The following is a 25,000-nucleotide window of genomic DNA, read 5'->3' on the forward strand; positions in this document are numbered from 1 at the left end:
AGAATTTTATAGTCTCAGTAGCGTAGTCGGTAGAAGCATAGTCCTGCTACCACATAAGTCCTGGGTTCGAATCCGGGACATCTGTCGGAATTATTTGATATATATATATATATATATATATATATACATACATATATATATATATATATATATATATATATATATACATGTATATATATATATATATATATATATATATATATATATATGTGTGTGTGTGTGTGTGTGTGTGTGTGTGTGTGTGTGTGTGTGTGTGTGTGTGTGCATGTGTTTGTGTGTAACATATAACATGTACCAGGGAATTCATTTAAATACGAACGCTTGGAAGAAATTCGTCACGTCCGATTCTCCAGCTCAGCCTCGGCTGGGCCTTTCTGTGACCATTGGCATGCATTAGAGGTACATCGGTGCACTAACCACGCTCAGCACTGTGACATTATCTATCTATTTTCCATTGGTTGATGAAAGATACTATTTTCAACTCAGTGACGAGTTGACGGGCATGTCGCGTCTTTCTATCCTCGCAGGGCCTCAGTCCGTCAATCAATCAATCAATCAGTCAATTAATCAATCACAATTTTGAGTTCATTGTCGAACAATGGCTTCTCTTAAGCCAAGCTCTGAGTCGTATAACTGAGCCAACCTCTGACGCGCTACTCATGCAAGATTCTGCGTCTTGTCTCTCCACCTTTTATCTGATTTTTTTTCCACTTTTCCTAGTGATGGCGTGCAGTCAGTAACGCAATTACTTCATCGTCCATCAATTTTCTGGCTAATTTCCTAGAAATAATCAATTTTTTTCATCTTTGCAACACTTGTAACTTCCGTTTTCTCTCTCCCGATTCTTCCTCTTTCTGTCTTATTCCCGGCACCGATCTCTCCGTTTTCTTTTGAGCTTTCTTTAGATTCCCCCCCCCCACCCACTCTCAGCAGTTTTCAAGTCTCACTTCATCTAATCATAGTTGAAACTTTACACTAATTGTAAAGATTCGTTTCAGTTGAATAGGTAACAAGACCTTCAGGATATTCATACTTTCACCAAATATTTTCCAAAATCTTTATATATTTTTATGATCTTTGACCAGTTCTAACATTTAACACAAATAATTATTCTCTTCAATTTCGTTGAGGCTTTATGCGATCGATTATAAAATTTTTTCTTTGAAAAATCAATATCACCTCAATATCACCCTAACCTCCACCCTCAACCTCACACTAACCTTTACCATCACCCTCATCCTTATTCTCATCCTCACTCTCACCCCCCACCCTTACTCTCTCCCTCAACCCTACTCTCACACTCTTACTTCCACCCTTATTCTAACATTCATCCTCGTCCTCACCCTCATCCTTCAACTTCATCCTCAAACTCTCTTCCTCTTCCCTTCTCTCATCATTTTTCTCACCCTCTCCCTCACCTTCAAACTCTCCCTATTCCTCTCCCTCTCTCACTCTTTTTTTTCGGCGTCAGTATCTTTTTATGTTCTTCACTCTCTTCTCCTTTCCGACTCCCTCTCTTTCTTTTTCTCTTTCTCACTGCCATTTTCCCATTTTTCCCATTTCCCTTTCCTTTTACTTTTCCATATCTCTTTCTATTCTCTCTTCTTCCCCATGTCGCTCTTTCTGTCCTTTTCGCTTCCTCATTCCTTTTTCTCTCCCTCTTCATCTTTTTTTTCTCTCTCTCTTCCTCTCCTTCTTCCTCTCCATCATACTCCCCCTCATTATTTCCTTCTCCCTCTTTCTGTCCTGTTCGCTTCCTTATTCCATTTTCTCTCCCTCTTAATCTTTCTTTTCTCTCTCTTCCTCTCCTTCCTCTCCATCATACTCTCCCTCACCATTTCCTTCTCCCTCTCCCTTACACCTCCCTCTTTATCTATTTATCTAATTTATCATTTGTCTATTGTTTATTTTATTAGCTTATTCCTAATCACAGAGTCCCGTACAATGAGTACGACATCCATCGTGGCTCTCCGTCCCGGGCGCTCCCAGAGGGAACATGAACAAAGCGGCGCGCGGAACCGTTTTCTGTATGTTGTCATTATTTTCATTAAGTGCCTAAGGGGGTACATTTCCTCCCGCCACTCATGTAATGGCTTCCTCCATAGGGGTCCGCTATTACGTGTCCACGCAACGACCTCCGGTGGTGCTATTATTAGCTTCCACGAGAGGTCACTGGGGTACTCTTGCTCCTACCAAACAAATATCTGGACAGCGTTGTAACGATTTTTGTCCCTTCAGTCCTGGGGATGAGTTAAGTGTGAGGATGGTGTCCACAACTGAATGGTTTTGGTCAAAGGCAATTAGTATAAAATATGTAAAGTATGATATTGGGTAATTGGTATCCCAAAAGTCGTTTTGAGTACCTTACTCCGGGTATTATCCATAAGCCGCATGGCATTGCCTGACATTAATCAAAGTATGATGTACAAATCACGACACCAAACTGACGGCACTAACGGGAAGGATTAGTTAAAGACCACATTCTTCCTAGCTTTTAATAAAAAAATATCTTTATTTTTCATTGGGAACGTAGTATCAGTTCGTTCACAGTTGTGGTTTCCAGAAAGTGGGAACATCTCAGTGACTTCCAATTTCTATGAAAATTTTAACACATAGGACAGATGTGATTACCAACTGGCGTGACCTACTCAATAATTTCAGGATGAAGAGGGAGATATAGAGTTAATGCTGTTATCATAGACATACAATTTATGAATGTAGTTGCGGCCAAGAACAGGTAATTTTATGCTGTTGAAGGTTGAAGAGTAGAGTAAAAGCGATATCGAGCAATCGAGGCTGCTTTAGGCAGGAAGTCAGGCTCCCAGCTACAAGAGAGAAAGAAAGGAAAGAAAAAAAAAATAACAAAGAAATTGTAACCTGTAAATATCTATGTAGTCCGTCATTCTCTCCAAGGGGTTGCATTGTTTAACTTCTGGCTATATCGCAAATATCTAAATCTATATTCATATACCTAGCTGGACTCATAATAAACAAGAAGGTCCTATTGGTTTACTCTTCTGTGTGTGTGTGTGTGTGTGTGTGTGTGTGTGTGTGTGTGTGTGTGTGTGTGTGTGTATTCACCTTGGTCTTTGGATCACGTGTTGGACTCGTGATCGACAGCTATTTCCCTCCCGGAAGAGAGCTCAGAGCTCGTATGACCGATCTATGGGTAATGCTATGACCTTTCACACACACACACCCAACTCCCCGCCCACGAGAATCAGAGTAACGATCCGAAGTGCAGCGATACCGAAATTATTTCGGCCCTGGGAAGGATTCGAACCATGTACTGCGAGCACCACCGTACTTTCCAGTCCAGCGCTCTACCAACCGCGCCACCGTGTGTGTGTGTGTGTGTGTGTGTGTGTGTGTGTGTGTGTGTTTGTGTATATATGTATTCGTATATGAGTATGTATGTTAAACAACCATGGAGACATCGCCTTGCTAACACCAATACATGTTCATGAAGCTCCTTCATCAAAATATTAATTTCAAAACATCTCAAATGTCTACCTGTGGACATCACTTGCCTCAAATTTAAACAACGTGTTTAGGTGTTTGTGCACCTGTACGTGTACTGTTTGCGTATGGGCGTGTGTATGCTGACTATTGAGAAATCTAGTATTTTCCTTAACTACAAAAGAAGAAGAAAAATAATAGGTATACCTTCTATTTTTTTTTGTTTTAAGATTTTTCTGCTGTGCTTTGAAGTCGAAATTCTTTTTCCAAGGTAGTTCTGGTGACTCTACACCGGCTCTAATAGCGGCTACCATCATTACAATAATCACAGCTTTCTCCGCCATCTCTTCTCCATCGCCATCACCACCATCACCATCGCTACAAACACCACCATCAACATCTTCACCACCATAACCATCACCATCACCACCTTCATCATCACCATCATTACCATCACTACCATTACCACCATCACTACCATCACCATCACTATCATCACCATCATCATCACAATCACAATCACTATCACCATCACAACTATCATCATCACCATCCCATCACCATCACCATCACAACTATCGACATCACCATCATCATATCTACCATCACCAATCACTAGTCACCAACATCACTACAGTGAACACAGTCATCAGCATCACTACCATCACCAACATATCCCTACTTTACCACCTATCACTGGAGAACCCACAACATCGGTTCACAACTACCTCACCACCACTGGCAGAACCTCATCAACTCTTGTAATCAAGTATATTTCCAACACACTGTTAATTAAGGCCGTATTCGTTTTTTATCCTCACGAGGAGCAAATGCGTTTTTTTACCCATAGTGCCAATAACAAACAGCCAGGAGAGTCTCAGCACCAAGCAACGGGACCTTTTTTGAGAAAAGTATGGCCTGAAAACCCTCAAGGTATTGGTTAAAGGGTACACGTTTGGCCTTCAAAGATCAAGCAGAACGGAAGCTTCTCGTGCTTTTGTGAATCATTGAGAAGATGAAGCTTAAGCTTTTCTTTCTCCTTTGGGGGATTTTGTAACATTTCTTTCGTGTCCTGGATGAAAAGCTTAAGCTTCTTTTACTTGCCCCCAAGGAATAGATCAACCATAAAGCTTAATACAGTCAGTGGTCCTCAGTCGGGGGTTTTGGAACACCTAGTGGAAAACAGAGTTTCATAAGTACTATGCCACCATAGATAAAGAAATAGTAGTAACTAGTAAATGCCTGACATTTTCATTTAATGTTGAGATTAATCCACGGAAGTATAGAAGTGTTTCTGAAAAGAAAAGTTGGTTGGTATTAGCCAGATTAAAATTCTCAAAAGGGTAGATATGCCCTTGAAGGTTAATTAAAAATTTTTTTTTGCATGTTTAAGCTCTAAAATCATTGAAGGTTCTTAAAATCAAACAAAATTGCCCTCTTTTGACATGAAAAAAATACTTGAGGTATTACGAACCAGAAGGTTAAGGAAGAGAGTAACAAAGTAAAGGGAAAACGAGCTGTGAGCCTCTGCTCGACGGAGGGCTTCTGTTTCGCGCGGAGTCAACAACAAATAGTTCAAATTAGTTGGACGTGGTGGGATTAATGGGCGTAGATTCCTGCTCATTTGCTGCTTTCATAGCAGCAATATGGCGGCAACACTCTCCGTTTACATTGGAGTTCGGGATTCATTAGTTGTTGCTATAGTGGCTTCTTGTTTATTGATGTCATACGATTTTATGCAGTAAGCTGTGGTCACCCACTTGAAGTACTCAAACATGTCTTGCTTAATCATGTAATATTACAAAGGATTACAAAGGCGGAGCGTGGCGACAGAAGACCTTTTGGTCCATATCTAGGGCGGATGCGAAAAATCATAATAATGATAAATGAATAAATAAATAAAAACTATAATAATGTAAATAGTAAATAAAAAAACACAAGTAAATGCATATGTATTGTTAAATAATGAACAAACAAGTAAAGAGTAAATAATATTAAATTGACATATAACTAATGATAAATAAGAATCAAACAAATAATAATAAACAAAACAGACAAATGATAACCCAAAAAATAAACAAATAATATCTCCAGTTCGGTGATAAGTTTTATCATTCATTAACTAATTAATAAGATTAGTAATCTTTTATATAAGAATCAAGCAGTTTCATTAAGTTGGTATGACTGGATTAACATTAAAGACGTTATAATCTTTATTGTTGCGCTCTCTAATCACATAAATACCAGACGATCATTTTCTTTTCAAAGTAGAAGAAATAACAACAAAAAACACTAATAAGGCCAAAGGACAATAACAACAAATAAGGTACAAAAGTGACAATGACGGGAAAACCAAATATAACATAGTATTGTATTACCTTGACAGAAAAAAAAATGTATTAGTATTGTATTATAACGTAAGAACTACTATGATACATTTGACTTATAAGCTTCATGTTACACCTGCTAATGTTAGTATAATAAAATCAATTTGATAAGGGTAAATTAGATGTCATATATAAAAGTTGTGTAATCTGTTGTTTTCTATATCATTTTGCAAAACATTTGTCCCATTATTATAAAAAATTCTACTAGTATTTTATGTATTATGTTAATTCATTTCATTAAGTCACTGATTATATTTCTATTCCGTTTTCTACCTTAGATGATTTCTTTCAGCTCCCTCTTTCTGTTCATCAAAAAGTCTCCATTGATTATTGAAAATTATATCCTCAATAGTAATATTAATGAAAAAAACATGACCTTTTCCACGTGTCAACCAAGAATTATCTAGGAGTCTTTCTAGGACAACCTTTATCAGTATCATATTGCAGATATTAATGAAACTATCTAAATGTTGTCAATCAATATCTATTGTAGATAAGGACCTTGAAACGCATCTTGGTCTCCTCCTCATATTAGTTCCGAAGTGCCTTGGGCGACCAAGGATGAGATGGATGGATGGGGTAAAAGGGGTATTGAGAAAGAGGGGAATGTCTGGTGAGGAAGGAAGGGAGAAGACAGAAGATAAGGGTAAGTGGAGAATGGTTGTGTATAGGTGATGGTGTTATGTATGGAAGGGAGTAGGTGGGGGATGAGGTAAGAGGGAATATGTATGAATAATATTTTGACGCAACTGGAAAGAATTTCTCCCCGTCTTCTCTTTTTAGAACATAACATAAGAACATAAGAATGAAGGAGACTGCAAGAGGCCATAAGGCCTACACTAGGCAGCTCCGTATCCATCATCATCCTTAAAGTTGTCTAATCGTTTCACAAAACAACTGATAGTTTCAGCGCTTACTGCATGGTTACTAAGATTATTCCATTCGTCGACCACCCTATTGGTAAACCAATTCATGCCTATTTCCTTTTTAAATCTAAATTTGTCCAGCTTATAACCATTACTACTTTTTCTACATGACGGGACGGAGAGGGGGGGGGGTCGTTGATTTAACCGGCCTTCCTGTGGATGTGTTGTGTTTTGATACATTGCTTCTGACCCAGGGCAGTGGGTGAAATGCAGGAATGTCTCGTCATCCAGAAGCCAAGACAAGAGGGAGGGAGGGAGGGAGGGGAGGAATGAAAGTGGAGTATGTGGGGGATGGAATGGGTGGGAGTGGACTTTATGCCTTTGTTTATGGTTATCTCCCTTGTAAGGTGGAAAAAGCCGTTGGCACATGTATGTACACACACACACACACATATTTATATATGTATATGTACATGTATATGTATATATATGTATATATATATATATATATATATATATATATATATATATATATGAAATAAATCATATTACCGAAGAATTTCCACATTTCAACCATCACTGGAACGTGGTCATACGGAACTGGAATCCGTGGGTGGAATCAATATATTTCATTTTGTGCATACCGACCTTCTCCGCAGTGAGAAACCGTGATATGATTATACGGAAGGCTGAAATCCGCAGTGGTAATTATTCCGTTGACCCCCCCGTAGTCCGTGGCATATCAGATATTCGGCCGGATGGCGACTGGCAATTTTATTAGGATAAAGTGACCCTGAACATGATAGGGTTGGGGTTAGTTGAAATACACTCACAAACTATTGATGTGTCTTGTTCATTATGTCAGGATGTCGACTGCCAATATTATTAGGATAAAGTGACCCTGAACACAAACCATTGATGTGTCTTTTTCATTATGTCAGGATGTTGACTGCCAATTTTATTAGGATAAAGTGACCCTGAACATGATAGGGTTGGGTTTAGTTGAAATACACTCAAAAACCATTGATGTGTCTTGTTCATTATGTCAGGATGTTGACTGCCAATTTTATTAGGATAAAGTGACCCTGAACATGATAGGGTTGGGGTTAGTTGAAATACACTCACAAACCATTGATGTGTCTTGTTCATTATGTCAGGATGTCGACTGCCAATTTTATAAGGATAAAATAACCCTGAATATGATAGAGTTGGAGTTAGTTGAAATATACTCACAAACCATTGATGTGTCTTGTTCATTATGTCAGGATGTCGACTGCCAATTTTATTAGGATAAAGTGACCCTGAACATGATAGGGTTGGGGTTAGTTGATATACACTCACAAAACATTGATGTGTCTTATTCATTATGTCATGGGTAATGGAGGTTAATTTCATTCAGAGTACGTGAGCTTTGTGGTAAGAAATGTTAAATGATGTTAGTTACGTCCTTAAACCCGGAGACACAGTTTTAAGTTATTATCTTAGCGATATAGAACTATATCATTCAATGGAATGATTACTTCTCCGAATACAAGGATCAACCATTCTTTTTTCCTCCTGAACTCTTCTCACAAATACAGCTGCCGGGAACTATCCTTTATCAAAGCTCCTGAAACCAGGAGGAAAGTTTACGACCTCAGCTTTATCTGGAAATGATAACGGTTGTCTTAAGTTTTACTGAGTGGACAACCGTAGCCTCATATTAGTCCTTCGGCATCCAGAAGAGATGTCTCTGGGAAGAAATACTGGATTGCTGTCGATGTTGTATTAATGCATGCTTGTTCACTTTCTACTTCCCCGGAAAGAGAGTCCAAGATGACAGAGAGTTCTCCAGCTTGATCTGGACACCGATCGCCAGCCACTCGGATCTCCACTTTCAAGTAGACACGAGGGATTGGTGGAATTTGAATACGGCTAATAGGAAATTGATTCTCAAACGTGTATTTTGCAAAACTTTCGTGAACAGAATCATTGTTGGCCCCACCCAATCTTTATTCTATTAAGGATGGTTCAATATGTTTTAAGTATATATATCATATATATATATATATATATATATATATATATATATATATATACATACATACACACATAAAGTGAATCGCTAATAACAGCAAAAATCATATAAATAATTTCCGACAGTCGCCCTGGGAATCGAACCGAGGCCTAGCTTGATGCCGTACTATTACCTTAACGACTGAGCCATGGGAGCTACAAAACGATTCCAACTTGGAGTTAATCTAACTCCCAAAGAATCTAGAGAGACTCCTAACTACCTGCTTTACCTAATTTTCACAGAGTCGCCGAACTTAGCTTACGGAACATTGGTAAACTGTACAAAACCTTGATGAGCTTTCGTTGCTGCAAATACCTAAGGTGAATCGCTAGTAACAGTGAGAACCAAAGGAACACAAATGAACACATGGGAAGAACAAACAACAGCAGGACTACTGGCCCTAACAAGGCTGTTTGTGTTTACTATACTAAGCTAAATTTAAGAAAACAAGCGATAGAAAATGAACTAATACTACTGCTACCACTATCCTATCCATTTACAATTAATTGCCGGGCTGTCAGATCTTTTATTGCAAAGGATAATACTTTATTTGCGGATTAGAGTCTAAGTATTTATCAAGTCGATTTTCAAATGTTATTGTGTTACTTTTAACGACAGTGAAAGGTAACAAATTCCACGCATTAACAACCCGGTTAGAGGAGAAATGCTTAATCATACAAATAATTTCCGACAATCGCCCCGAGAATCGAACCGAGGCCATAGGAGCTACAAAACAACTTCAACTTGGATTTAACGTAACTCCTGAAGAATCTAGAAAGACTGCTATATCGAGAAAGTGTATTGTTTGATCAATTTATACTGAATGAAGTAAAGGAAAAGTATACTTTATCTTGCAGGAATGAGGCAATCAGGGCAAACGGCAAGAAAGTCTCTTAGCCAGTGTGGGAATTGGTTTCCAGCGTGTCTGAAATCCGGAATCCTATCGACTAACACAGTTCCATTAGACCGCAGATGTGTGACGTTATAGAGTTGGTTCCGCCCCTCCACTAAATGATATCATATCTATATATAGCTTTCCATCTCTGCCTTCGATGTCATCATCACACATGCTAACATCATTGTGGCGTTTGATTTTGTAATATCGAAAATTTTGTTGTCGTAATCTTTATCTCTACGTTGTCACCTTCATTTTTGACGTCGTCGTCATCATTGTCGTTATCTTTACAGACTTCAGTGTTACCCCTGTTGCCGTCATCATTTTTTCGTCTTTGCTCTCATCGTCGTTGTCGATATTCTTGCAGATTTCATAGCAGCCGTATTGTCGACGTCATCGTTGACCTTTTTGCTGTTGTCCCCATTGTTACTGCTGTCATTGCGGTCGTTGATGTCCCTGTCGTCCTTCCTGGCACGGTCTTCCTCATCGACGCCTTCAGCCTCTCCGTACTGGTCATTCGTTGTAATCTGTATTCCCATCGCCGTTCTCTTGAGCATCAATGTCTTAACTCACGTCACTTTGAGTCCTCAGGATATTTCCCCCGTGTGCAAGGTCTTGTCATTGCTCCCTCACCAGCCGCTAGAATCAATCACCCGTTAAGTGACATCCATCTGCAGACCCTCCAACCTACCTCCTCCTCCATCTCTTTCCCCGACGCTAATCCAACTCCTTCAGACGGTGATGGCAAAGAAGTGAACGGAAAGAAAGAAGGGAGGAGAGAGGGTGGGTGGGAGGGAGAGTAAAAAAGAGGAGGAGGAGGAGAAGGAGGAGGGACAAGAGGGATATGGAATGAGGGTCTCTGGAGTGTAAGAATTGGTCGAGGGATGTTAATCTAAGTGCCATTTCACAAGTAGTTAAGTCCAATGGTCGCGAGACAATTTAGTCTGGACGCCGTTAAACTAATTTAGTGAATACGTTGGATGGGAGGTAAAATGAGAGGAATTGTAAAGAGATAAGAGAAAAGAGGAAGAGAGGGACTTAAGAACGTCCATACTTATCGTTTATACTGACTAAGGCGAAGGATAAAAACATGACAAAGGGTCTATAACCAATCAAGACACCATTGTGGTCAGAGTTTACCCTTACATCTAAATAACAACGCTTGGCATTATCCATAACAAAGACTATGAATAGCCTTATCACGTTGAAAGCATTAAGAACAAGATATAAGAGAGAGAGAGCCAAAAAAGTCCTGGAAGACTGTAATGGACAATAGGGGAGGAAGGAGTGATTGAAGATGGGATGTGGTGGAGGGAAGAGGGAGGGGCCAAGGGAAGTCTTAGATCGTCGTGGAAAGGATAAAGTGCTGAAAGTCGTCGTAGGAGGCTGGAATATGGGATTTTGGGAGTGGGAGAGCTGGGAGAATGAAGGTGAGAGGAGGAGGGGTAGTGGTAAATGAAGAGGGAATAATGGGAGAAGAGAGTAGTTCTCTTTTCGTCTTTAAATTTCTTGGGCGGAAGTAGTGGGTGTCATTACAACCCTGAGACAGAGATTCTGAACATTGACTTTAGGTCCTCGGTAATTATATTTTATGTGTTTACTTATTTCTTGTTGTTTGTATTGGCGCATGTTTTTGTTGATATAGTTATCATAGTCTTTCATTAACGTTTATCAGGTCACTTTTTTCCTATCTCTCTCTTCCTCTGTCCCATAATACTGCTACTTTTGTTTTTTAAAATTTACCACCTTGATTAAGAAATTTGGCGGCATGTAAGAATTAGTTTATCTAGAATAAGGAGTTATTTTCAGGCTTGAGATTAATTGTAAATGGGTTTAAATCACCACTGAGTAGACTACTTCCACATTTAGTGAAGGCCAAAAATAAGTACATGTTAATTGTTAAGTAAAACCTTTATGTTTTTGAGGTATCATTTTACTATATCAAAGCATTATGGTCATCCCTGTACCTTTGCCTATGTATCAACAAGTAAAGGAAATTTAAAGATTCTCTATCTTATTGAGTTATTCTTCTACTGATTTTACGTCTAATGGAAGCTTCTGTTCGTATACACCATGACCTTGCAATGCCATAAGTGTTAATTCTCTAACTATTAGGGTTTTTCTTTTTAGATAAATAAAATGATCTAGTTTTAGTCAGAGTGGATCTGCAAGGTAGCGCTTCCTCCTCCTATGTGTCAATTTAGATACCTGTTAACCTTATAGATAGTAATAGAAAAAATTAACTTAGGTTAATAACTTAACTTAGCATCAGTCACACTAAGTATATCAGACGACGCAACCGGTTAATAAAAACTAGATCACCGATCGTAATGGGGTTTCAGAGACTGTCGAAGGCAACAGCCAATAGATTTATGTAAATGCAAGAGCCCGGAAGAGGTCTGACAAAGGCGGATAGCTCAAAGGTTGCACAGAAAAAGCAGGGCTGGAGAGGACGACGACGAGTACAATGCAGGACATAAGTAAATGGGACGATGGAAGCTTTTGAAATGGCCGACATGAACTCGAGATTCTCAGTAATGCTATTGGCGGTTAGGAGGAACCAGGCAGATTGCCATTTGTGCAAAGAGGTGTGGGGGAGGAGGGAGGGGGGAGTGTCAAGAAGAGAGTTGAAGAGATGTTGGGATAGGAGAGAGAAGGGAGAGTGGAATTTGAGAGAAAAGGGAGGTGGGGAGTTTTGCAGACAGTGCTTTTGGAGGAGAGATGCTCCAAATAAGAAATTGAGAGATTGTGATAAAAGAGTGACGAACTCAGTCAGGACGAAAAGGAAAAGCGTGGGCGGTATGAGCCAGGGAGACAGAAAATTGTCGAACAGAGGCAAAGAGACGTTGACGTAAAAGATGCAGGAACACATTAAGTAGGAATGCACACACACACACACACACACACACACACACACACACACACACACACACACACACACACACATATATATATATATATGTACGCACATATGTACACACACACACACACGCACACACACACACACAGATTAATACATGTTATTTTGGTAATGTTATTTAGCTGATTAAGGAAATTCTTCGGCAATTCAAATTATTTTGGTTCATCAAGGCTATTTTCCAAGATCCGTCCCCCATGAAAATAAATCCTATGACATTAGTCAGAATAAAATCTACAAGGTATGTAACCTTGTTGAGGGAACTAACCGATATTGGCTTAACCCGTTTAATCGGTGAAAATCCACTTAAGGTCCGTACACAGAGAACAACGTGAGCAGCGCCAACGCGTTCCCCGACGTGTTGTTTGTAGTGTTGTAGGCGGGATTTCCGACACGCCGCGCGATTCACAACGGTTCTAATTTCATGCCGCGGGGCAGTGCCCATCTTGACGTGGAGGGGAGAGGTACGTCACGCTCTGAGCTCTCCAGAATGGTACCTATATCCGAGTGAGCATTAAGCAACACTCTCGAGTTTATGTTTGTTTATTACTTATCTAGTTCTACTCCGCCAAAGAGCTCTTTAGGATCACTCTTTTTTTACCTAATATATATATATGCATAGTAACATGGCTTATACAAGAAAAACACCCAGTCGAAATTAAGTATTTATAGATTTACTATAGCAATATCCTTGCCTTTGTAACTTAAAGTGGAAGGAGTACAAACAATTGGACTTAGAAATACAAATGAATAAATATAAATAAGTGTAAGTTTGGAAGTAATTAAAGCAGAAATGTTTTACATTATGAACTATGAACAGGACAATGAGGACGCACATTCTTCCATCGACAGCGTTCTGAGGTAACTGACGCGATGCTGCATTCCGGGTAGTCACAAAAAATGTGGAAAATCGGCGCTGCATTGAACACTGCCAACTGCCTCATGCAGCGCTGCACGCATCTCAGCGTGTGCTAGTCTTTAGATGGATTCCTCTCGTGTTGCCCACAAGAATGTGAAGTGCGTCAGCGTATCACGTGTTTATCAAAGAGAAGAATAAAATAGCTTGGTAGCATCCAAAATAAAAGCAAAAATGCCTTCTGGTATGGAATACTTTAAGAAAGTCTGTCTATCGTAATATAGTCATTACTCGCAAGATGTTACATTTGAAGAAGCGCATTTTGTCCTGAGATTTCAGCCCGTAGTGTCTTGGCCCATCAAGATCCATTTTTCGACTCGAATCTATCCGGTAACCGAATATTTTTTTTTGCATTGGATGTATATATATATATACATATATATATATATATATATATATATATATGTGTGTGTGTGTGTGTGTGTGTGTGTGTGTGTGTGTGTGTGTGTGTGTGTGTTATGTATGTATGTGTGTGTGTGTGTGTGTGTGTGTGTGTGTGTGTGTGTGTGTGTGTGTGTGTTTGTGTGTGTGTGTGTGTGTGTGTGTGTGTGTGTGTGTGTGTGTGTGTGTGTGTGAACAAAAAAACGGAAAGAGAGAGAGAGAGAGAGAGAGAGAGAGAGAGAGAGAGAGAGAGAGAGAGAGAGAGAGAGAGAGAGAGAGAGAGAGAGATAAAGAGAGGGGGGGAGGCTAAAATTTCGAAGTTATAAGTGGGTAAGAGACCCCAGCAAGAAGAAGCTGTGGCCTAGAGCATTCAGGAATGAGAGCACGAAGAGTTGGGTGATGTTGAAGTGGAGGGGGTGCCAATTCAATCCGATGCTGAAGCTCAGGAGATTATCCGGGTATCATGCAATTTTCTGGCCGGTGGTTACGTCGTGTTGGCAAAGGGGGCTAGGAAGATAGGGTTTGGGGTTCCATGGGGGAGTTCCTGGGAACTCGGTAATGGGGGAATGGGAGTCTGAGGTGTCTAGGGTCCGGTGGATCGAAGCCTGGGTGGATGGCTGGTGGGATGATTGTGGTATTTTATTAAACTCCGTTTTCGTCCCTTCTTGTAACATAGGTCCCTTCTTGTAACATAGTTCCTTATTTTTTTAATCTGGTACTCAAGAGCACTAATGTGTTCTTTAAAGTTAGAATGTTAATACAATACGATCGTTTTAAATAAACCACTGTCGGAGAAACAAAGCAAAAGAAACAGACGAACTGTATATTTCGACCACTACTGTGGTCCTCTTCAGCAGTGGTCGAAATATACAGTTCGTCTGTTTCTTTTGCTTTGTTTCTCCGACAGTGTGTTATTTAAAACATTTTACTAAATGTGCTACTACATTTTCGTCTTGTGAAACAATACGATAGATTATACTGCCATGTTCTTTGGTAGTCTTATATTACTTTTCTACAGAAGTGCTTTCACAGCAGCAACGAACAAAATAAACTTTGAACACGTCATTTTATTTGGAGTAAATCACTCATAACCGTGACATTTCAAAATAATTATCACGGTGATCTCTGCTATCGATCGGGGAACGAACGTACCAGTTGACCGTTCTACCGATAACAGTATTGAGGGCACAAAAGAACTTCAACCTGATGTTAACTGAGATCCAGGAATCAAATTGACTGCTAACTGCCATAATTTTGTTTTTGTTTTTTAATACAAAAATCCCGACCCCACCCATAGTGAACAGTAGAATTAGACCGAATGATTTATTTACTATAACTGGGACTACATCGGTCCCCAGATCGATCCCAGCGACAGCCAGGATGATTATTTGAAATATTTCTCTGTTACGAGTGATTTATTCCAAGTCGCCACAGCGAACAGAATAAATAATTTAGTCCAACTCTGCTGTTCACTACGGTTGGGGTCAGGAGCTTCGTGAAAATAATGTTTATGGCAGAAGTTACAAGTCTACCTTGACTCCTGGATATTAGTTAACTTCAGGTTGAAGTTCTTTTGTACCCTCATTATTCATCATTAGTAGAACGGTCGGCTGACATTACATTGGTCCCAGGACCGATCTTATCGACAGCCAGGATGATTACTTGACGCCATTTTATGTTTATATAGCTTGTATGAGTTTATAGTAAAGTTAATCAACAAGTGAATAGAAAAAATCATTAAGACGTGCTTAGCAAAATTGTGGATGGTAGAAATGCCAAAGTAGGATGTAGTCACCGAGAACTGTTGAATTTGAACTTAGGTTCATATACTGCTGAGAGTTCAAAACCAATTCACCACAGCAACACAGAAGTATAATTACTAGATTAAAGTGGAAACACTATTCAAAGTTATGGATATAGATATCGTAGGTACAGTATATATTTACATCGAGAAAAAATAATAAAAAATACGTTTACACAGATAAGCGTTTCAGCAAGAAAATGGGTTCAAAAGGTTATTTTGGATAATGATTATCAGCGTTTCTTCCATTGTGGATAGCCTTGTGGGCTGAAAAGATAGTTCCAGCATTTTTTATTCATCTGTGGTAAAAAGGTTTGTCCATGAATTTAATCCTACTTTATTCAAATTAGCTATATTAAATTCATCGCTATCGTGAAATTTTCTACAGATTTTGTTCTGACCAGTGCTGGACAATCTTATTCAGCCTGGAAACGTTTCCTTAACAAAAGAGCAAAGGAAGCTGAAAATCCCAGTCCACTTCATGCTATGACTAACCCTCTCCACCACATCCAGTTATGGCCTGCGGCAAGTACCAGCTGCTGCTGCCTGCGGCTGATGTCTTTGCGTCAGCTGATCTGAGCCTGTGTGTGCGGGGGTGGGGTCAGTTTCTGAGGACTAGAGCTTGTTGATGTTGTTTTTGTCAATTCATATCTATAGCTGAGAAAGGATTGTGCATGTCCATGAATACACGCACACACGCAGTCACACACACACACACACACACACACACACACACACACACACACACACACACACACACACACACACACACACACACACACACACACACACACACACACACACACGCACACACACACACGCACACACGCATACACACACACACACACGCATACACACACACACACACACACGCATACACACACACACACACACACACACACACACACACACACACACACACACACACACACACATACATACATATATATATATATATATATATATATATATATATATGTATGTATATATATATATATATGTATGTATATATATATATATATATATATATATATATATATATCATCATCATCATCATCATCATCATCATCATCATCATCATCATCATCGTCGTCATCGTCATCATCATCATCATCATCATCATCATCATCATCATCATCATCATCATCATCATCATCATCATCATCATCATCATCATCATCATCATCTGTATCATCATTATAATTGCTACCACGATCATCATCATTATCATTATAATTATCACCATTATCATCATTGCTGTCACTTTACCATATGACCCACTTTGCCATATTACTTCTTTATAGGTCCAGATAATTTTATTGCCCCGAGGAGGGGACACTATAGTGAAGAGTTTGAGGAGTGTATTTTTTTTTTTTTTTTTTTTTTTTTCTCCAGTCTGTATTTAGTTGTCTGCCAAAATTTTATTTCGTTTGTAGTCCGAGTTTTTTTTTTTTCCTCCAGTCTGTATTTAGTTGTCTCCCAAATTTGTATTTCGTTTGTAGTCCGATTTTTTTTTTCCTCCAGTCTGTATTTAGTTGTCTCCCAAAACTGTATTTCGTTTGTAGTCCGAGTTTTTTTTTTTTTTTTTTTTTTTTTTTCAGTCTGTATTTAGTTGTCTGCCAAAATTGTATTTCGTTTGTAGTCCGACCTGTGTCACCAAACTTTTGACTTCCCCGTCCCCTGTGTTTTTCTTTTTCTCTTTCTGAACAACTTCCTTTTCATTATTTTCCGTCGTCGCTCTAACGTGTGTGTCCTGTCCCCTGCATTTCTTCTTGGAATTGTTTTTGTTTTCTGAGGATTTTCTTTTGGTCTTTTTTCTAAATCTATCTAGTCGACTATGTGTCCTATAACCATGTTTTCGTTATAGGGGTTATGGTGTCGAACTGCACGACACTTGAGATATGAAAACAGTTTATCTCATTGTACAATTCGAAAGAGATTAAATTCTCTGTTCCATCTTTGTATTGTTACAGTAATATAGACAACAATGTGAGGTAATTTACTTCACATTGTCGTTCTTGTTGTTTTCTTTACTCCATTTTTGGATACAAGTTGGTAAATTCTTCAGTAGAGAGCCACAATAGGCACCTCCATGTTCTGGTGATCGAATAAGACGAATACAAGAGATAATTGTAAATCGTCTTTAATTCCTATCAACAAATCGTCTTTAATTCCTATCAATAAATTTAATTCCTATCAATAAATCGTCTGAAATTCCTATCAATATATCGTCTTTAATTCCTATCAATAAATCGTCTTTAATTCCTATCCTATTCCTATCCTATTTAATTCCTATCCTATTCCTATCCTATCCTATTCCTATCCTATTTAATTCCTATCCTATTCCTATCCTATCCTATTCCTATCGTCTTTAATTCCTATCAATTAATCGTCTTTAATTCCTATCAATAAATCGTCTTTAATTCCTATCAATAAATCGTCTTTAATTCCTATCAAAGGCTCTGTACTACATTTCGTCACCTCTGCGTGAAATCAATAGTATTCCATAAAACAGATCTTATAATCCAGCAATTGGCTGTCGCTGGCTCTCTGGGTGATATAATGACCTTATTAAGAAGAATTTTAAGACTACAAAACAATGAAAATCATGACAGAAAAATCTACTGAGTTAATTTTAGATTCTCTTCGAGCTGATGAGCCGGAATGTGGAGAGAAGTGGAGGTAAGGAGATGAGATCTGGTGGAGGGAGAAGGAGGAAGTAAATGGTATAAGTGGAGGTGTCAAGGACGTGAGGCTGTCACCTCTGTGGCGCACTTGAAAGAATTGGCCAAGATGGCGCCAAATAGTTTTCGAATATAACTCATTGCAGAAAGTAAAGTACTTCAATTAATCGCTTAGTCCAAAGGCTTGCTTCAAAAAAAAAAAAAAAAAAAATTATAATAATGATAATAATAGTAATAATAATGATTAAATAAACAAATAAATAAATAGATAAATAAATAAATAAATCATGGAGAGCTTGGGAATGGATAAGACTGGTTCGTGCTGGGAGTTCCCTTCCAGCTGAATAAACTCTTTGGCTTCAAGTACCATAAGTTACCCAGAGTGCAACAAAGACTCAAATAAGTTAAGACTTACAATAGGGTGACGTAATTCATAGATTTTCTTTGCAAATCTCGGAGAATTGTACTCAGTCTGGGTATCTTTGATCACATCAGGACCTTGAACTATTTCTTAGGTCAACCCGCTCCCCTTCTTCAGCTTGATAAAACCGTTGGATATTTGTCACAGAATCTATAAAATAAGCCACATTATTTGAGGCGTTCAAAGGTAATGTACTTAGATTAATGTACTACCAATGAGAGTTCAGTACAAGAAACAAGTTACAGATTAATGTACTACCTTGACCTCTTCCTCAGGTCAACCCGCTCCCCTTCGTCAGCTTGATAAAACCGTTGGATATTTGTCACAGAATCTATAAAATAAGCCACATTATTTGAGGCGTTCAAAGGTAATGTACTTAGATTAATGTACTACCAATGAGAGTTCAGTACAAGAAACAAGTTACAGATTAATGTACTACCTTGACTTGTTTCTCAGGTCAACCTGCTTCTCTTCGTGAGCTTGATAAAACCGTTGGATATTTGTCACAGAATCTATAAAATGAGCCACATTATTTGAGGCGTTCAAAGGTAATGTACTTAGAATAATATACTACCAATGAGAGTTCAGTACAAGAAACAAATTACAGATTAATGTACTTCCTTGACCTGTTCCTCAGGTCAACCTGCTTCTCTTCGTCAGCTTGATAAAACCGTTGGATATTTGTCACAGAATCTATAAAATAAGCCACATTATTTGAAGCGTTCAAAGGTAATGTACTTAGATTAATGTACTACCAATGAGAGTTCAGTACAAGAAACAAGTTACAGATTAATGTACTACCTTGACCTCTTCCTCAGGTCAACCTGCTTCTCTTCGTTAGCTCGATAAAACGGTTGGATATTTGTCACAGAATCTATAAAATGAACCCCATTATTTGAAGAATTCAAAGGTAATGTACTTAGATTAATGTACTACCAATGAGAGTTCAGTACAAGAAACAAGTTACAGATTAATGTACTACCTTGACCTATTTCTCAGGTCAACCCGCTCCCCTTCTTCAGCTTGATAAAACCGTTGGATATTTGTCACAGAATCTATAAAATAAGCCACATTATTTGAAGCATTCAAAGGTAATGTACTTAGATTAATGCACTACCAATGAGAATTCAGTACAAGAAACAAGTTACAGATTAATGTACTACCTTGACCTATTTCTTAGGTCAACCTGCTTCTCTTCGTCAGCTTGATAAAATCGTTGGATATTTGTCACAGAATCTATAAAATAAGCCACATTATTTGAGGCGTTCAAAGGTAATGTACTTAGATTAATGTACTACCAATGAGAGTTCAGTACAAGAAACAAGTTACAGATTAATGTACTATCTTGACCTATTTCTCAGGTCAACCCGCTCCCCTTCTTCAGCTTGATAAAACCGTTGAATATTTGTCATAGAATCTATAAAATGAGCCACATTATTTAAGGCGTTCAAAGGTAATGTACTTAGATTAATGTACTACCAATGAGAGTTCAGTATAAGAAACAAGTTTCAGATTAATGTACTACCTTGACATGCTCCTTAGGTCAACCTGCTTCTCTTCGTCAGCTTGATCAAACCGTTGGATATTTGTCACAGAATCTATAAAATGAGCCACATTATTTGAGGCGTTCAAAGGTAATGTACTTAGATTAATGTACTACCAATGAGAGGTCAGTACAAGAAACAAGTTACAGATTAATGTAATACCTTGACCTCTTCCTCAGGTCAACCCGCTCCCCTTCGTCAGCTTGATAAAATCGTTGGATATTTGTCACAGAATCTATAAAATGAGCCACATTATTTGAGGCGTTCAAAGGTAATGTACTTAGATTAATGTACTACCAATGAGAGTTCAGTACAAGACACAAGTTACAGGTTAATGTACTACCTTGACCTATTTCTCAGGTCAACCCGCTCCCCTTCTTCAGCTTGATAAAACCGTTGGATATTTGTCACAGAATCTATAAAATGAGCCACATTATTTGAGGCGTTCAAAGGTAATGTACTTAGATTAATGTACTACCAATGAGAGTTCAGTACAAGAAACAAGTTACAGATTAATGTACTACCTTGACCTATTTCTCAGGTCAACCTGCTTCTCTTCGTCAGCTTGATAAAACCGTTGGATATTTGTCACAGAATCTATAAAATAAGCCACATTATTTGAAGCGTTCAAAGGTAATGTACTTAGATTAATGTACTACCAATGAGAGTTCAGTACAAGAAACAAGTTACAGATTAATGTACTACCTTAACCTGTTCCTCAGGTCAACCCGCTCCCCTTCTTCAGCTTGATAAAACCGTTGGATATTTGTCACAGAATCTATAGAATGAGCCACATTATTTGAGGCGTTCAAAGGTAATGTACTTAGATTAATGTAATACCAATGAGAGTTTAGTACAAGAAACAAGTTACAGATTAATGCTCTACCATTCCTCAGCATAATAAAATCGTTGGATATTCGCCAAAATGTCTGTAAAATAAATCTTATTATTTGAGGCGTTCGAAGGTAATGTACTTAGATTAATGTACTAAATAGAGTTCAGTACAAGAAACAAGTTACAGATTAATGTAATACCAATGAAAAATCGGAGTTGTAGTTCAGTGTGAACAAGTTCCCAATTGACACTTTCCGGTGTAGTCTTGGTATCTAGTAAGGAAAATGTAGAATCTTTCGTAATATTTCGTCAGGAATGACCATACAATGTTTGTTGACTCTTTATATCACCAGAGCTATAACTAGTCGACGCTTTTTCTGTTAAACGTGACTTACAATATTCTTTTGATATGAATACATCCTAGTATAGTATCAAAGAATATTAGTTCTCTATTCATGGAAGATGTGAGGAAGATGTAGAATCTTTCGTAATTCTTCGTCAGGAATGACCATAAAATGTCTATTAACTCTTTATTGTCATCAGGGCTATAACTAGTCGACGCTTTTTCTGTTAAACGTGACTTACAATATCCTTTTGATATAAATACATCCTAGTATAGTATCGAAGAATATTAGATCTCTATTCATGTAATTTGTAATAATGCACGAAAATTAAAATGGGTGATTTTAGAGAAATGTACTCAGCTTGGGATGTCCGTCAGGCTTTCCAGAGTTCAAGTAAGATCAAACTTGGGGACCCAGTGTGCATTTTATTTAGCAAATTTTCAGACTCCTCCTAGAATCTGTAGTTGTATGACATACACCATATTTATAACTTGACAGAAATTCTCTTCTATTGAACTATTGAAAAGTTAGTTTTTGTAAATTCTACTTCTTCACTAAAATCTGTTTTCCATAATTTCACGTTTATTTTACGGTTAAAGGCGTAAAAATGCTATTCAGTTGTTTGAAAAGTATCTTTTGTTTTTTGCCGGCAAACACCATATTTCTAATTTGACAGAAATTCTCTTCTATTAAACTATTTAAAACATAGTTTGCAAATTCTACTTTTTTCACTAAATTCTGTTTTCCATAATTTCACGTTTAATCTACGGTTAAAGACGCAAAAATGCTATTCAGTTGTTTGAAAAGTATATTTTGTTTTTTGCCGACAAACACCATATTTCTAAATTGACAAAAATTCTCTCCTATTAAACTATTGAAAATATAGTTTGCAAATTCTACTTTTTTCACTAAAATCTGTTTTCCATAATTTCACGTTTCATCTACAGTGAAGGACGTAAAAATGATATTCAATTGCTCGAAATTCATCTCTTGTATTTAGCCAGTGCTGTTCCTCATATGAATGAAATCTTGTGGTCTTTACCACAAAGTAATCAATACAGTGTGTCCGCGTGATGAAGGGTCTGAAAGCGGACAACCAGGAAGTGTTGAAAGAAAGAACGTGTAAGAGGAGGAGGAGGATGGGAAGGAGGACGAGGAGGAGGAGGAGGAGGAAGAGGAGAAGAAGGTGGAGGACGAGGAGGAGTAGGAGGAGATAGAGGAGGAGGAGGAGGAGGAGTAGGAGGAGTAGGAGGAGATAGAGGAGGAGGAGGAGGAGGAGGAGGAGGAGGAGGAGGAGGAGATAGAGGAGGAGGAGGAGGAGGAGAAGGAGGAGAACGACGAGTAGGAGTAGTGGAGGAGGAGAAGGAGGGGGAGTAGGAGGAGAAGGAGGAGGAGAAGGAGGAGGAGGAGGAGGAGGAGGAGGAGGAGGAGGAGGAGGAGAGGAGGAGGAGGAGAAGGAGGAGGGGAAGGACGAGGAGGAGGAGGAAGAGTAGAGGGAGGAGGAGGAGAAGGAGGAGGAGGACGACAAGGAGGAGTAGGAGGAGGAGGAGGAAGAGGAGGGGAACGAGGAGTAGGAGTAGTGGAGGAGGAGAAGGAGGAGGAGAAGGAGGGGGAGTAGGAGAAGGAGGAGGAGAAGGAGGGGGAGTAGGAGGAGGAGGAGGAGGAGGAGGAGGTGAGGCGAGGAGAGAAGAGAACGACACGTGCTCGCGAGATCGTGCCTTGAAGATAGAGAGACTTGGAGAACCTGGAAGTCAGAGGAGAGTGTCGCTTTGCTGGAAAGAGGTCGAGCTTATATCAAACGGCAGCGCAAAGATGCATACTGTACCTCTCAAGCTGAATGAAATCTTCTGTCATTGGCTACACCAAAAATCTCCAAAGGAGAATATTGATTTTAAAGGGTTAATGAATCAATAGTGTTTTAACTTGTCAAACCTCAGAGGCGTTCTTTTGTGCTGGGTGGAATGGGTTGGCATTAACCGAAGAAAGTGAAAAAACAGAGAATTGGGATTAAATGGGTTAAAGGCTAAGAAAGGAGACAGAAAATTCTGTTTCTCTTTCTTTCCTTCATCTCGATTGGTAAAAAAGGAAATAAAATTTGGTGGCAGTATAAGGTACTTGGAATGCTTGGACACTCGAAGCAAAGTAGCCAGGATCAAAGAAGGCCCAATACGTTATCATCTCCTTTTTATAAGAGGTAACTAAGATATTTATTTTCTGATAATTTCCCCTGTTGGTATAAACTTTCTGCCGCGGGGATGATTTTCCGTAGCTGAATGAAATAGGTCTGGCAATAGGTCGAATAATCGCTACAGTAGAACGTTAACGTTATGAAAGTGTCAGTCATGTTAGGCTCGAAATGTGTGTGTGTGTGTGTGTGTGTGTGTGTGTGTGTGTGTGTGTGTGTGTGTGTGTGTGTGTGTGTGTGTGTGTGTGTGTGTGTGTGTGTGTGTGTGTGTGTGTGTGTGTGTGTGTGTGTGTGTGTGTGTGTGTGTGTGTGTGTGTGTGTGTGTGTGTGTGTGTGTGTGTGTGTGTGTGTGTGTGTGTGTGTGGTGGGGGTAGTAAGGGTTCTTATGTTAAGTACTAAAGTCTCAAAACGCATCAGAAGAATTATTATTATTATTATAATTTTTTTTTTTTTTTTTTTTTACAAAATGTCATTTCTTTCTTCCCCTGGAAGTTGCATCTCTCTTTACATTTTATTTTTCATTGCATTACCAATTATTTATTTATTTGACTATTCATATACTTGTCTATTTATCTATTTAATTATTTGTTATCTTTATGTACTTATTTATCTCTACTATTTTTAGCTTGTTTATCAATTAATCAAATAATTCATATATTAATTAATTTATTCATTTATCTATTAATTGATTAGATTATCTATCTATTCATCTATCTATTTACTTGTTTATTTATTTATTCATTTATGTCTATTCATTCATTTCAACTATTCATTAATTTATTTTCTTGCTGAGGCACTGAAACTGTAACTGTTTTGTGCCCGAAGTCTTTTTGAAAACATAATGGTATCAATCGTTTCCTGACGATGAAAATCTTGTGGGTAAATACTGAGTCTCGATAGAGGTCGCCAATTACAGTCTCCGTTCTGTCTTCGGCAGAAGGAGTAAACTTCGAGACGACTCGAGTAGTCGTGACGTCATATCGTCTCGAGTTTCTTCTGCTCATCCGAATTAAATCGTCCAAACAGAAGAGGACCCTCGGTCAATGCATCATTGCAAAGAAGGGGGAATGGCGAGCGATCTGCTGAACGTACACACGAAGTCTGCCGGATGCGGCTATTTCGTGGGAGACCTCTGGACTTCAGACAAAAGAACATCCACAGCCGAGATGCGCAACCAGATAAGCCTTTTTGCACGCACGGCCGTGACTGCTCTTATTTCTCAGTTCTGTTCGTCTCTTCTCTCTCTCTCCCTCCTCTCTTCTTTTCTTTCCTTTTTTCTGCTCTCTCCCAATTCCCTTCCCTTCTCTCCA

This window comes from Oratosquilla oratoria, chromosome 31 (genome assembly GCF_046742065.1).
Source record: "Oratosquilla oratoria isolate Oo_2021 chromosome 31, ASM4674206v1, whole genome shotgun sequence".
NCBI classification, from domain to species: Eukaryota; Metazoa; Arthropoda; class Malacostraca; order Stomatopoda; family Squillidae; genus Oratosquilla; species Oratosquilla oratoria.